This window comes from Squalius cephalus, assembly GCF_949319135.1.
Source record: "Squalius cephalus genome assembly, chromosome: 14".
NCBI lineage: Eukaryota > Metazoa > Chordata > Actinopteri > Cypriniformes > Leuciscidae > Squalius > Squalius cephalus.
The window spans coordinates 27,802,592-27,817,022 of NC_137135.1; the positions used below are offsets into that span (position 1 = coordinate 27,802,592).

A 14,431-nucleotide genomic window follows, 5' to 3' on the forward strand; every position below is an offset into this window, starting at 1 on the left:
AAGTAACCTTACACAGACAATGAGAGAGGGATTCTGAGGGCAACTAGTCTGGAGGGTAAAGAGCCAAATATCTCAGCCGACTATTGGAAGAGCACCAAAAACGGCTTGCAGAGCGAGAGAGCATCTTCATATAATTGTTTTGATGACAGACCCACTTAGCTGTCTAAAAACACCTACAGTAAAAATGACGGAGAGAGAGCTGCAAAGACAAAGCCCATATGGCTAAAGCTGATAGGCTGAGGAAACAGTACTCACGCAATAAAGCTGATAAAGGCACTCACAGAATCAGAGTGATGCAGACGGAGGGGTGCTGTGGATGGATTTAACCACCCACTCTACGGAGGAAGCTAATTGCACGGTCTCAATCAGCAGCAGGATACCGTTGAGCTTTACACACACACACACACACACACACACACACACACACACACACACACACACACACACACACACACACACACACACACACACACACACACAGAGAGAGATTATTTGGTCACTTGTAATTTGTATCTGAACTGTTACCGGCATGTTATGCAATACAAATTACTGTAAGGGGGAGAAAAATGATTCAAAACAGTCTTCTACCTTAAAATGCATGACCTAAAGAGTTCATGAATGCATAAAGGGAGTCAAAACTACCAATACCAGATTTAATGGCTTTCAAACAAAGAGCATCCTGTTTTTATTGTAATTTCCATTGTAACAAAGTCATTTAAGTTAAAGGAGAACTTGGTAACTTTTTTAACTTAATAAAACTGTCTAGAAATCATTTGGATGGTTAAACAACCTATTCTGGTGATATTGATGACTTTCCCTGCTCCCCCCAGCGTTCCCAGGTGGAAAACCAACCTTGCAACTTGGGGACTGCCGTCCCGGTAAGACAGAAATTGGAAGTCTCGTGAGAAGCGAGAACGAGAACGAGCGCGAGCGCGAAACACGAATTGCTTTACGGCAATTCGACATAAACACACACGCATGTATGATGTATTACCAGATTACCCACCTCGGTGGACTTAGCTCCACACGATACAGTTGGCTTGCTCCGATCATAACAAACGCACATGAGCAGCGGTAGAGAGGGGGAGGAGGCTGCCGCAAGTGAGTTTTTTACGTCCGTGTTGTGAAATATACGCCCCCCCACAGCTGTAGGGGGAGCTCGTGGGGAAAACATGCGACAACAAAAGGGAAAATCAGCGAAGAAGTGACTAGAGTTCGCTAGAGTTGCCGAGTTCTCCTTTAAAATAATGAATTTTGTTAAAATAATGTTTTGTTCACTTAATGCCCCCTTAATGTTTTGTTCACTTGTTAAATCTAAAAACTAACTATAACTAACTACTAACAAACTAACTAACTAACTAACATGTTTGAGTGAGAAATTTTTGCAGAGCTTTTTTATTATATTTAGCTATGATACTTACAGAAACAGAGTGTAGTGTATACACTCACTGGCTACTTTATTAGGTAGCCTACACCTGTTCAACTGCTTCAAATGCAAATATCTAATCAGCCAATCACATGGCAGCAACTCAATGTATTTAGACATGTAGACATGGTCAAGATGATGTGAATTTCCAACTGAGCATCGGAATGGGGAAGAAGGTACTTTAAGTGACTTGAACGTGCCATAGTTGATGGTGAAAGACGGGCTGGTCTGAGTATTTCAGAAACTGCTGCCTTGTATCAACGGTTCAGGCTGGTGGTGGTGGTGTAATGGTGTAGGGATATGCCCCTTAGTACCAATTGAGCATTGTTTAAATGCCACAGCCTACCTGAGTATTGTTGCTGACCAAAGCGTCTCGATCGCCCCCATGTGGTTGGTCCCAGTATAGGTCAAAAACCCCGCCCTCTCCATGTAGTCTAATGGGACGTTAGGCAAATGAAACAATCAAGTTACACACTTCAAATAAATTTTTTCCAAAGATGCTTTCTGTCATTTTAGGTAGTTTTTTTTACCAAGTATTCGTTTTTGGAAATAAGTTTGGACTTAATTATTTATTTATTTGATGCTATAAAAACGTTAGTGTGACGTCATGATTGACAGCTGTGATTGACAGATTCTCTGAGTGAAGTAGTCATTGAGGCACCAACAGACTTTTTCGGGAGGATTTTCGGGAGGAGATTGGAGCTTCAACTTTAATTTCTACATTTCCATTTATTTCACATCAACATAACGAGTTGTTCTGCAGTAAACTGTAACCGATTCTGCGGAAGTGTAGGCGGGGCCTTGATACCGCGGCTCCACATCACACTCACTACTGTGCAGAATCATGTCCCAAATCAGCGCAAGATGTAAAGTTGCGTCGTCCATCTTTTTTTGTCTGATCCCTTTATGACCACGGTGTTCCCATCTTCTCATGGCTACTTCCAGCAGGATAACGCACCATGTCGCAAAGCTCAAATCACCTCAAACTGGTTTCTTGAACATGTTCACTATATTCAAATGGCCTCCACAGTCACCAGATCTCAATCCAATAGAGCTCCTTTGGGATGTGGAGGAATGGGAGATTCGCATCATGGGTGTGCAGCAGACAAATCTGCAGAAACTGCGTGATGCTTCATGTCAATATGGACTAAAATATCCGAGGAATGTTTCCAGCACCTTGTTGAATCAATGCCATGAATAATTAAGGCAGCTCTGAAGCCAAAAGGGGGTCCAACTCAGTACTAGCAAGGTGTATCTTATAAAGTGGCCAGTGAGTGTATGAAACCAGTCTAAATCACTATGCTAAAGGAATAAAATTGACAAATAATTACTATATCATATATGTTGATCCTTTAACAAACATTACATTTTTGTATTCTTTTTTTTTGTGTGTGTGTGTAATCAAAATATAAAACTGACAGTCATAAACCAAAATCACATGATTCGGTACCACTTTAACTTGATAGTCCACTTTGGACATTCTATTAACTATAAGTAACTTTGCAACTACATGCCAACTATCAGTCATTAGAGTATTAGTAGACTGTCTGCTTAATATCTGCTAACACTTTATTTTGATGGTCCCCAATAACCATTCTGAGTGTAAGTAACTTTGCAAGTACAAAACCTAACCTAATATAGTTAGTTCGACATGTAGTTGCAAATTAATGAGAGTTATTTGACATTTAGTTGCCAAGTTACTTGTAGTTGGTTAATAGACTGTCTAAAATGGACTATCACAATAAAGTGTAACCCATGATTCAATAAAATGTATTATTATAGACAAAAATGATACCTTTGTGAGTCAAAATATTTTAAACCCATAATATATTTTGACCCTTATTATGATGACTGATACAAAATATGTTATATTTACTGAAAAAAAATGCCATGTTGGTTCAATTTAACTGCTTCATTACAACCATTTTCTTTGTTTAGAAACTTCAATTACCTCTGATCTATAAATATCCAGGTGTTTAATTACATTTTAAACCTTGTTTTGTTCTGAGCAGTGCATATCCATGAAGCGATGCTTTTAATTACATCAGCCTGTGACTTTCCAGGTTTTCACTTTGCCCTCTCACCCAACCTGAGAAACATAACAGGTTTAACAACAGGTGACATGATGTCACCTCTACCCTAAACCCTTCAGGATCAGCAAGTTCCCAAAGCAAAATAATTATCAAGAGACAGAATTTCAGTCAACAGCAGCAATTATTCAGGTGTAACCTAGGAGATAGGATAGGTAATTAGACCCGGAGGAGTACTGTGGGTTCAAATCAGACAAAAAGGAACAGGGAGAACATATCTAAGTATGCAACAATCTCTCCGATGATAGGTTGATGATGCACAGCGTTTAGCAGATTCTATTTTATTTATATTTATGCATTTGGCAAGCACTGAGATGCAACAATACTGACAGGCAGTAACATGTAAGTAAAACTGAACCATACCAAAACATTTGTAATATAAATATACTGCAAATATTTCATAAAGATTCACAAGATCTATGCAGTCAAAAATACTTTTAAGTTTTAGATGCTGTTAATGTTTATATTCACTGTAAAACTGCTTGTTACATTACTTGATTCAATTTAAAGCAAAATTTGGTTTCTATTTAATTTAATTGTGTCCAATCTACTTAAATATGTAAAACTGAAGTTTACTTAAAGGCAGGGCAGGTGATTTTTTCCAGAAACATTTTTGGTTATGCAGGTTGAAAATCTCTTCACATCCTGATAACAATCACCATGTTAAGTGGTTCAAATGTATATATCTCATCTGTGGTATACCATAAAATGTTCGTCCAATCATTGCATTCGAATGCAGTGAACATGACGAATGCAGTGATACGATGTCCTAACAGCCCGTCAATGTATGAATTTCCATACCTCCGCACACCCTGCTCGTGCACACATCACGTCATTAACGCGTTTCATGCTATGCAGATTTAGACAGACGTCAGTCACCGAGCACCACAACCGAAACAGCAGCCCCCTTTTACAGTTCCTCCTGAACCAAAACAACAAGCTTATGCTGCGTTCATGCCATAACTACTGGAAGAGTTGGAAACCTGTGACATTATACCTTTACTCAACACATGAAATGACATATACCGAATAAAAGTGAGCGCAAATTGTTAACTCAATTTTATAGGTTTGTTTTGACATTGTGCTTTAGTTCATATCCAAATCTACAATGTACAAAACAAGTTACAAATGGGTTACAAAAAAGTACAAAAAAGGCACAAATACCTAACGAGATCAGGCTGTACTTAATTTCCCTCCCTTTTTTGTCAAATTTCCAATTTTTTTTAAAGTTAAATGCCATACTTATTTCCATCCACTTGCTCCACAGATCATTTATTTAATACATGGTCTACAAACTTTTCCCTTTTTTTTCCCTGGACACTGAAAATACAATCTCTCCAACAACATCATCATATATTTTTTTAATTCACTGCCCTGTGTATGCAAAACCCATGCAGTTTAAAAAATATATTAATAAAAATGAAGGCTCTACTACTCCTCAGCTTCTACGCCAGACCAGGGGCTTTCAATCTTTCTGATGCCACCGACCTCGGAATATGATGATGTCTTTGCATGGGACCCCCTCCTATAAGTCAGATACTGTATATTGTGTGTGTGAGAGAGAGAGAGAGAGAGAGAGAGAGAGAGAGAGAGAGAGAGAGAGAGAGAGAGAGAGAGAGAGAGAGAGAGAGAGAGAGAGAGAGAGAGAGAGAGAGAGAGAGAGAGAGAGAGAGAGAGAGAGAGAGAGAGAGAGATCTACAACGCTCTCAGGCTCTACTGCAAGAGTTTCAACATTCACAGATCACAGTAAAGCCAAGTTTCAGCCATTAACACCCATAAGATAGTTACATCTCCACGGCCCTCGGCAGTTTACTCATTCTACCCATGAGTCCCAAGTGCTGCAAAATTCAGAGCATGTTCAATAGGTTCTGCTTTCTGTAGACATCTCTAACTGCTGATAATAATGTCCATCTAATAATGCTGCATGTGCTGAGTTTAATTTACACTGAAGTCTAATTCAGCCAACGTGTATGAATTGCTAACTTGTTGTGTAATGAGCAAGTGACGCGCATGAAATGAAATGTCCAACCGCTGCGAGCCATTAATTGTAGAACAGGTGGAGATGAACCGTTGACTCTCACATGGCAATCGCAGGAGCACTTGAGGAGAGCATGCTGAGATCATCAGTGTAGTCAGAAATCAGACAGTCTGTTTCATGTAGATTTAATGGCTAGTTACATGGCTATTTTTGCCCTTCCAAAAATATTACACCAGCATGACTGAAAAATAAACACTTTTGCAATTGACTGTTAAACAAACAACTTGCCTTAAGAGTTTTTGTGGTATTTAACAGTGTTTCTCAGTCCTTTTGGTTATATGTACCTATAGGGTTCAACTACCTCTTCATCTACACCAATCCAGAAATAGGTTTCTCTCTTTGGTGTGTAAATGAACTCTTATGTTAGGTACACACTGCATGATTTTAGTCCGATTTTTCATTGCCGTCAGTTTTGCGGAAATCACAGACAAATGACCGAAATCTGAGACAAATCGGTGCTTGTTCACGTGAGTGACAATTGTGTAGTGTGAATGAACAAAGATGCAATCTGAGAGAAGCGCAGACGTGTCGCTGATGCCCATGAAATATTTAGCATGCTAACTATCTGGACCAGTCAATGACCGAAAACGTAATAATGTTGCCTTCGGAGGATGCATTCCAAGGTAGGAAGGCATCAAGGCACGTCCGAATCCAAAGTTAGCTTCACTTCCTGTCTCCTAAAATACCTTCATCTGATGGAATTTTGCAGGAAGCATGCATCATTCGCTGCATTTGATATCCCACAATCCCATGCTTTCCATTCTGTGACAGTTGAGCTAAAAAATAAAGATGGTGTCTTAAAGTTGCAGCTGATGGTCAGTTTGTGTGTAAATTAATGTTTTTTTCACTTCTGATAAAATTTCTAGCAATAAACTGTGCTTAGTAATCACCAAAGATCACTTTATTTTGCTGTAGATCATTAAACCATTACGCTGCCTCAAAAGTAGAAAATTGTCAGGTGTGCAAACGCTGCCTATAAAATCATTGCCTGATATGGCAGTGAGGCAACATGTCAGCTGCCTATAAGTTTTCGGATGCAGCCAAAGTCAGGCAGTGTGAAATGTGTTTTGACTGGAATCAGCGGCAACCTACAGCCAATGAAAGCCCAAGATACAGGTCAAAGGAAAGTTCAAGAGGAGGAATCCAACAGTAAAACATCAGCAAGCATGTCTTCTGTAGTGCAAGCACCCATTATCTTCTTCATATTCCTATTCTTTTTCGCAAAAAAAATGGTGCACAGACAACTTGAATCATAAGCTTCTTATGTGCATAATTTTCACAAGAATAATCCAGTCTTTCACTTGATCTTACATCATTATCCTGTATTTCTCACTGTGTTTTGTTGTGAAATGACTTTAAAAATCATGCAGTGGGTACCCACTATTATTATACTGGATATTATTTAAATTGATTGTTCATTTTATTAAAAAAATTATAATCAAATAATCAAAATAAATCAATAGATAAATTAAAAAAATGATAAAAATTGATAAAAACAGCAGTTTGAAAAATGCAGTCTGCAATGTTTTAACTAATCTGTATTGTGTCTAAGCTTAAATAAATAGATTTAATAGATTAAATAGATTAATCTTTAAAAGTAGGCTAACTTTAGTAAAATCATTAATTACAAAAAAAAATAATAAAAATGGTTATTGTAATATTTAAACCATCCTAATATTAAAGATTATTGTTAAATAAATATCAGAAGTATTATAAATAATAGATTAAAATAGTATTGATAAAAAAAAACATCTCAGGTTGAGAATTACTGGTACAGCATGCTTTTTATTTAAAAAAAAAGAAAAAGAAAAAGAAATGAATAAAGCAAGCAAGAAATACAACAGGACATATGGTGTTAAATGTGCTACTTATCACCTTTGATTGTAACCAAGCACCTACAGCAGTGGAAGTAAAGAGTGTGAGCTAATGAGCAGTTTGATACTGACAAAAGTTAAAGGTCCCATATTGTCAAAAATGAAATTTCCTGGCTTTTTTCATGATAACAGAGGTCTAGGGGCTATGCAACTATCATATAAGTTTCAAAACAGTCAATCCACAGATAAATGCACACAGCCTGAATAAAGTAGTTGTGCCTTTTCACGAGCCGTTGTGACTTCCGTAAAAATGTGATGTCAGAACTACTCAGTCACCACCCCAAGCACTGCCCAACGTCCCTCACTCCTTTTGCCCAACGCCCAGACAACATCGTTGCTGAGCAACAACAACATGGAAACATGTCGAGAAAATGCTGTTCAGTTGATGGATGTAGACACCTGCACTCCCGCGAGACCCAACGCAACAGAGTGTGGCGCGGGACTAAATTTGATGGGCGAGTGTGGGCATAAGGTACTCGTGTGTGTGCGAGTTGCGGAAGAATAAAACTATCCGCGGGACTCCCGCAAAATAGAAATATGTAAAAATAAAACACCCAAAAACAAATCAATTGTTATTCATATGTTGCACAAAAGCATCAAGAATAACTAAAACTAAATAAAAACGATTTACAGGCCAGAACGAGTTTCTATTTATAACATGTTTGCAGCGTTGAGCAATGTAGCCAATCACAGCCTGTTGAATTCTTGAACGTAATGGCCAATGAGATGCATTTAAGATAGAATCCACTCACCGCTCAAAACTGAGTTTTTGTTTATTGCTGAATTCTGCATGCTGGCAGATCCTCTGATTATAACAAATGAAATGTAGACATTATGAAAGATTTATCGAGCAGTCAGCTTCACTGATAATAACGGAGCTTTGTGAGATCGCGATGAACTGAGATATCAGCTTTTTAGGAATTATTAAAGGAGAAGTTCACTTTTAAAATGAAAATTCTGTCATCATATACTCACCCTCATGTTGTTTCAAACCTGTAAGAATTTCTTTCTTCTGCTGAACAGAAAAGAAGATATTTAGAAGATTATCAGTAACCAGACAGTTTTTGGGTCCCATTGACTTCCATAGTAGGAAAAAAATATACTATGGAAGTCAATGGGACCCAAAAAATGTCTGGTTACTGATAATCTTCTAAATATCTTCTTTTCTGTTCAGCAGAAGAAAGAAATTCATACAGGTTTGAAACAACATGAGGGTGAGTATATGATGACAGAATTTTCATTTTAAAAGTGAACTTCTCCTTTAAGGGAGCGCACTTTGCGCTATTTCTGTCATACCATGCACGTGGTAGCCTATGCTTTTATGTTAAATTAACAGTGGTTTGTGAATGTTTATGCTTTAATAACAAATCATTTATCACCATCATTACAGGTGTTTTATTTACCTTACTTGTGATCATCACCAAAACACAGCAGGCTACAGCATACATGACCCCAGTCACTTGTGGTTGGCTTGGCCGTGCGTCACTCAGAAAACAACAGGCCAATCAGAAAAGAGGCTCATGAATATTAATTAGGCAGGCCAAAATCGACCTGTTCTTGCAGAGCTCCTGAGAAAGGAGCTGTAAAAATATATTGAGATGTTTTTTGGTACTTATACTGCAAATATATATTCTTAAGGACATCAAAACCTAAAATAAAACTTCAGAAAGGTGTACAATATGGGACTTTAACATGTGCAACAGCAAATTAATGCTGACAGAAAAGAAATTCTGTGGGTCATCTCTGTGTCCTTCAATCTCCCAGCCTTATGATGAAGTGAAACTCAAACCTTTGTGGCTACAGAACAAACAAAAAGCCCTTACATCAGTCACCTCTTGCCCATGGTTATAATGGACCATTAGCGTGAGGACTGGGTTACAGGGGCAAACCACCATCCATTTTGACCTTAAATCAGACTTGACTTACAACACAGGTCTACACATAGAACTACAAAGCAGAAACAAAAACTAATGTTTAAAACACAGACAAAACACAGTTTTGAAAAGAGGCATTCTTTGCCTCCAGCCATCCCTCTAAAACCACAAAGCAAAGTCTACCCCTTTTAATTGACCTCCTTTTAATAAATGAATCAATTAGTGTTACTACATTAACTAGATTAATCAAACATTTTTTTCTTTTTTCAAACGTTTTTATACGTTTTTTTATATATTTTATAATGAAACCTAATATTTTCACAGTTAATCTCTAAATTACTGTAGAAACAACATACAGTATATTTTAAATACCTGTTTAATGGCATCTTTTTATGAATGAAGGCCAGTATCACTGATACTAATACAGCTACTGATGTCTCGATGAGAATGATCCCCCCCCAATTATTTTGTAATTGAAAGCTATAAAAAAATGTTTTACATTTATTAGGCTTCAAAAATATAACTACTTTTAATTTAAGTAAACCTAAAACAATCCCCACATAAACCCATAATAAATGTCATATTTACCTGTGGCCATACAGTACAGAAGTGAGTGTAACGTTTTATTAACCTTTATATGAATATTTATATTAATCTTTGCAAATCGCTTGCTGCACGCTTCACTATGAATGCGGCTGTTTACATTACGGCATGTTTTCTATGTATGACGTTCTCAATATAATTCATAATCCCATTTTTATAATGAACAACGCGTTATGGTTATTTTGTTATTGTGTTACAAACGGTGTACGCACAGAACAGAGGGGCGGGGTGAGCAAAGCTCATTGTCATTTAAAGACACATGCACTTAAACGGCGTGCTGAAAACAGCTGTTTTTGACCAGGTAAAATTAGTGTTTTCTTACAATACTAATGAGAATTTTTAATTAAAGTATATTACAAACTTTTAATTTAGACCCTAAAGAATCATATTAGCTTGTACAAAAATGACATTATATGACCCCTTTAATGCGTTGACATTGACATCACTAAAATAAATAAATCCCTAGTTAGAGCGGTTGGAATGAAAAATAAATACATTAATTAATTCGTTTTTTTTTTTATATAATAAAAATGTTGAGAGAGTCTTACTCATATATCAATATAATAAATCAGACAGATATAATCAGCAACAAAATACTTGTATGCATTACAATGAAAATGTAATACACTCAGTCTAAGACTCAATTCACTGAAGCATATTCAGTAAATTCCATACAGTGGTACTTGTGAAACATATTCATCAGCACTTCTGTGCATTGAGACATGGAAACTAGTCAGCCATCTGCTCTGTTGCCACATGAATGCAAACTCTCTCTCTCTCTCTCACACACACACACACACACACACACACACGCACACACACACACACACACACACACACACACGCCACGCACACACACGCCTGGTGTTGTGCCAAACTCAATCAAACCCCACTTTACCCTTTTGCATATGCACTGCTTTTCTTATAAGCTTCTCTCGATGGTGTAAAACATTTGCTGCTTCCTCTTACAATTATACTTTTTAACAGTGAAAATTCCTTCACACTTTATTTCAAGAAATGTAGATGGACCACATTCTATAACTATCACATGAGGTTTTCGGTATTAAATAATGACAACCTGAAAGTTTTCGGTTATTATTCCATCTATGTATAAATGCCTTTATCTTTACTAATGAAAAAGGCCATATATGCTTTAAAAAGCATTATTTATTGTTACTAAATGGAATGTGCATTCTCACATCAAGCTTACACAATTTAAATACTTAATATAATTTTTATATAATTTGTGTATATTTGAGCTTTTCACTTTAGCAAAAATAAAACAAAGAGCTGAGGAAATCCAACAGGTGTGGCACTTTGAGATGAGTACTGCTTACTCAGTCATCTCTCTTTTCTCTGCCCACTTTCTGCCTTGAAACACATTGTGAGAAAATAAAAGATATATGAGCCTGCTGTCTTGAGAGAGTGAGAGAAAGCCAAAGGGAGAGAGAGAGAGAGAGAGAGACCACTAGGAGGTATTTACAGAGTTCGAAGTAAAGGGAATATCTTTGGTGAAGAGTCTTTTTGGAGGCAGAGGCTTATTTGAGGCCTTCACTTCTGACATGGTTATCTCTTTCCAGAGCCCACTGTTATCTCTGAGCAACAGGAGACTGAAACAGACAACCAATTGGGCTACAGCTCATATTATATACTGTATGAAGTACAGTAAACGTAGGTGACTGGGGCTAGTTGCCACAAAGGCCACATTTCAGCAACTATACATTTAGTCAGAAGTTAAATTGCACAAATAATTGTTTTCCCTATAGCAGAGGATATATGTTTCAAATAAGTGAACACAATAAAACCAGACCCGCATTAAATAAAGCAAAGGTCAGATATACACTATATGGAAATTTGAATTGTATTCTAAGAACAAGGGTATTTTCCATGAATGTCAGTTCTGGAGAAGTTTTCACAGTTGTATCCGATTGGTTGTTAAAATGCAAGCATATAACTTCATCACAGTAACACATACTCGTGCATGCGTAGAAGCAAGCTTTAACAACTTAGTCTGTTTAGATTTAAAGCTACAGAGCACTATGTTCTACATCCTCCTTCTTTAATTGTGACAGATATTCCTTAATGAAAAGTTCCCTACAAAGTTCCTTTAAGTCTTAACGCCTTTAAGTGTTCCTTTAACACCGATAGCGACCATTCTTTCCAACTCTGCTTTTACCTTGTGTTGCATTGCTGCAGGAATTCTTCGTGCTGGACGGACGACAGGTTGAGCTTCTTTGTCAAGTTTCATGCAGTATGTTACAGGAATGCTCCCACACTCTGGAACAATCTACCCCTCCACGTCCGTTCTGCCCCATCCCTGCCCATGTTCAAAATGTACCTCAAAACATTTCTTTTCACTAAGTCCCTAACTACTAAAATATAAAGCAAACTTCATGAACCATACTGCTTATATGGGAAGCTGAAAACAGCGATAAGTAAAGATACTAAAATCTTCAAAAATACACATACTGACTTTTACGGATTTCTCTGCTAGTGTTCAAGCTTTTAAAAACATTGCTGCTGTTTGACTGATAACCTATATCGGCTGGAACATGTCATCGGTGCAATGCCTTTGGTTGGCTTTGCGAAAAAGGAAATTAGATTTTGTAATCAAACATCGATGTTGGTGAGTAATATGCTCTTTACAAAACAACAAAACATCTTTCACATGAATCACAGCGTCCTTGGGTCCAGTTCTTTTAATTACTCATGTCATGACTTGAATCTCACTCTGAGGGCCTGTGAAAAATGTAGCAGGCTACTAGTTAAAGCCGGGGACACACTTCATGACTGTTAGGTTAAAGCTGGTAAAGCCGATTATGAATGTAATTTGATACAACTGATCACGCCCAAATGTGCTGAGTAAGAGACAGTTGTGTTCACAGTCGATGTTTAAAATCTGCTCAAATCGTCTGTAAGTGTGTTCAGTTCAGTCTTAGTATGTTTCAGCTAGTCGTTAAATGTGTCCCCGGCACAAATGTCATTTGACAATGAAATGTTCTGGATCCTGCTTTGTCCACTTGTCCAATCTTCCTGACTTCTAACTATTCATCCACACAAATATCCATTTCTAAAAGAATATTTTTTCCTAAAACAAATGTATTCTTAATGTAATTCGCAACACTAATCTTTTTAACACAAAGCAGGGGAGAGGGGGAATTAAAAATAAAGCCATTTCTTTGCGATTACTTCCTTCATGTTACTGGCAGGCTTTGCTTTGGCAGGCAACCTGTAGGACCACAGCATGGAGAGCATAATAGAGGCTTCTAATGCGATTTCATTAATACTTTGTGTACAAAATCATGCCACATCTTGCACAAAAATCATTCTGTTATAATTATGTTATAAAAACAACTAATATAAACCATCCTATTTAAAACCATCCTATTTAAATCCTATTTAAAACCATCTGGTTTTCACCTTTAGCTGTACAACTGAGCTGATATTAGATAATTAGTTAAAAAAATTATTTTCAGTATTGTTAATTACTCATTGTTAATACTACTCTTTGGAGACTCCACGAAAAAATAATAAAACTGAAAACTTTGAAATCAAACACTTAAATGAAACTTCACTAAGGCTAAATGCTGACTTTCATTTCACCCTGACTACTTGAGGTTTATGAAGGTGTAATCCTGATGTGGCAATAATATGTGGCTGTGTAATAAACACCTTTAGGTCACACATTCATCAAGTTTATGTAGTAGTGCCAAGGAGGTTTATAATACCCGGAGAAAGCTATCATATTAGCGTTCTCATCCACCTAAAATGGCAGTAACTATGCTGACGCAGTACACAACAAACACGCATGCGCATACATACACACGCACACATACCCACAAGGACTACAGCATCAGTCAGTAGAAAGGACTCTTTAGTGCCCAAGTTATTGGAACTGTGACTTGAATAGTCTTCCACATGAAAACTGTTGTCTTAAGGACTGTTCCACAGGTGGATGGGCAATAATTGTTTATGGTTCATTGGACATGCATGAAAAAAAAAAAAAAAAACCCTTTCCGAATAGCAGAATGAGGCTCCCAATTTGTTAAATTTAAAAAGAAATAAATACCTTATGCTTAATCGAGGCAACTTCTAAGTGGGTATTCGAGGATACATTGTCTGTATAGCTCATTTAAATAAATATGATGACAATTAGGTTGGCTGATCTCAGCGCACCTATGAAACCAATTGGGAGCATAAGCAGTGAATACTGCAGATTGTAATATTAGAACAAATGCAACAGTCGTCTCTCTGGAACAGATTATGAATGAATTTCTTGGCCTAAAAACCATAGGACTGATTGTTAGTAGTAATGTGCACCCTTTTATTTGGGATAATAAAAATAAACCCACATGATCTTGACCCCCTCAAGGCACAAGGCTTCGTGTTTATGTGTGATGGGTCTGGATGATTAGGCAGAGACAGTGCTGCACAGACAGTTGTATAGTTGCCTGTGTCTTTCTGTCCCCTGCTGATAACACTGATGAGCCTTTCACCTTTCAGCCTGTCTGTCAAAGCTGTGTGCC

General features: G+C 37.3%; 1 protein-coding gene across 2 annotated transcripts in view; it reads right to left on the reverse strand.

Moving 5' to 3' along the window:
- The window catches only part of fstl5 (follistatin-like 5), a 150,184-nt gene that overhangs the window by 112,553 nt on the left and 23,200 nt on the right, over positions 1 to 14,431 (reverse strand). The window contains exon 1 of one of the 2 annotated variants that reach the window (XM_079892245.1): positions 8,832 to 8,855. The exons of the other annotated variant lie outside the window; for it this stretch is intronic. The gene's annotated coding sequence lies outside the window, so the exon portion shown is untranslated. Of the gene's footprint in view, positions 1 to 8,831; positions 8,856 to 14,431 lie in introns of those variants that run through there. 2 annotated transcript variants of the gene reach the window in all.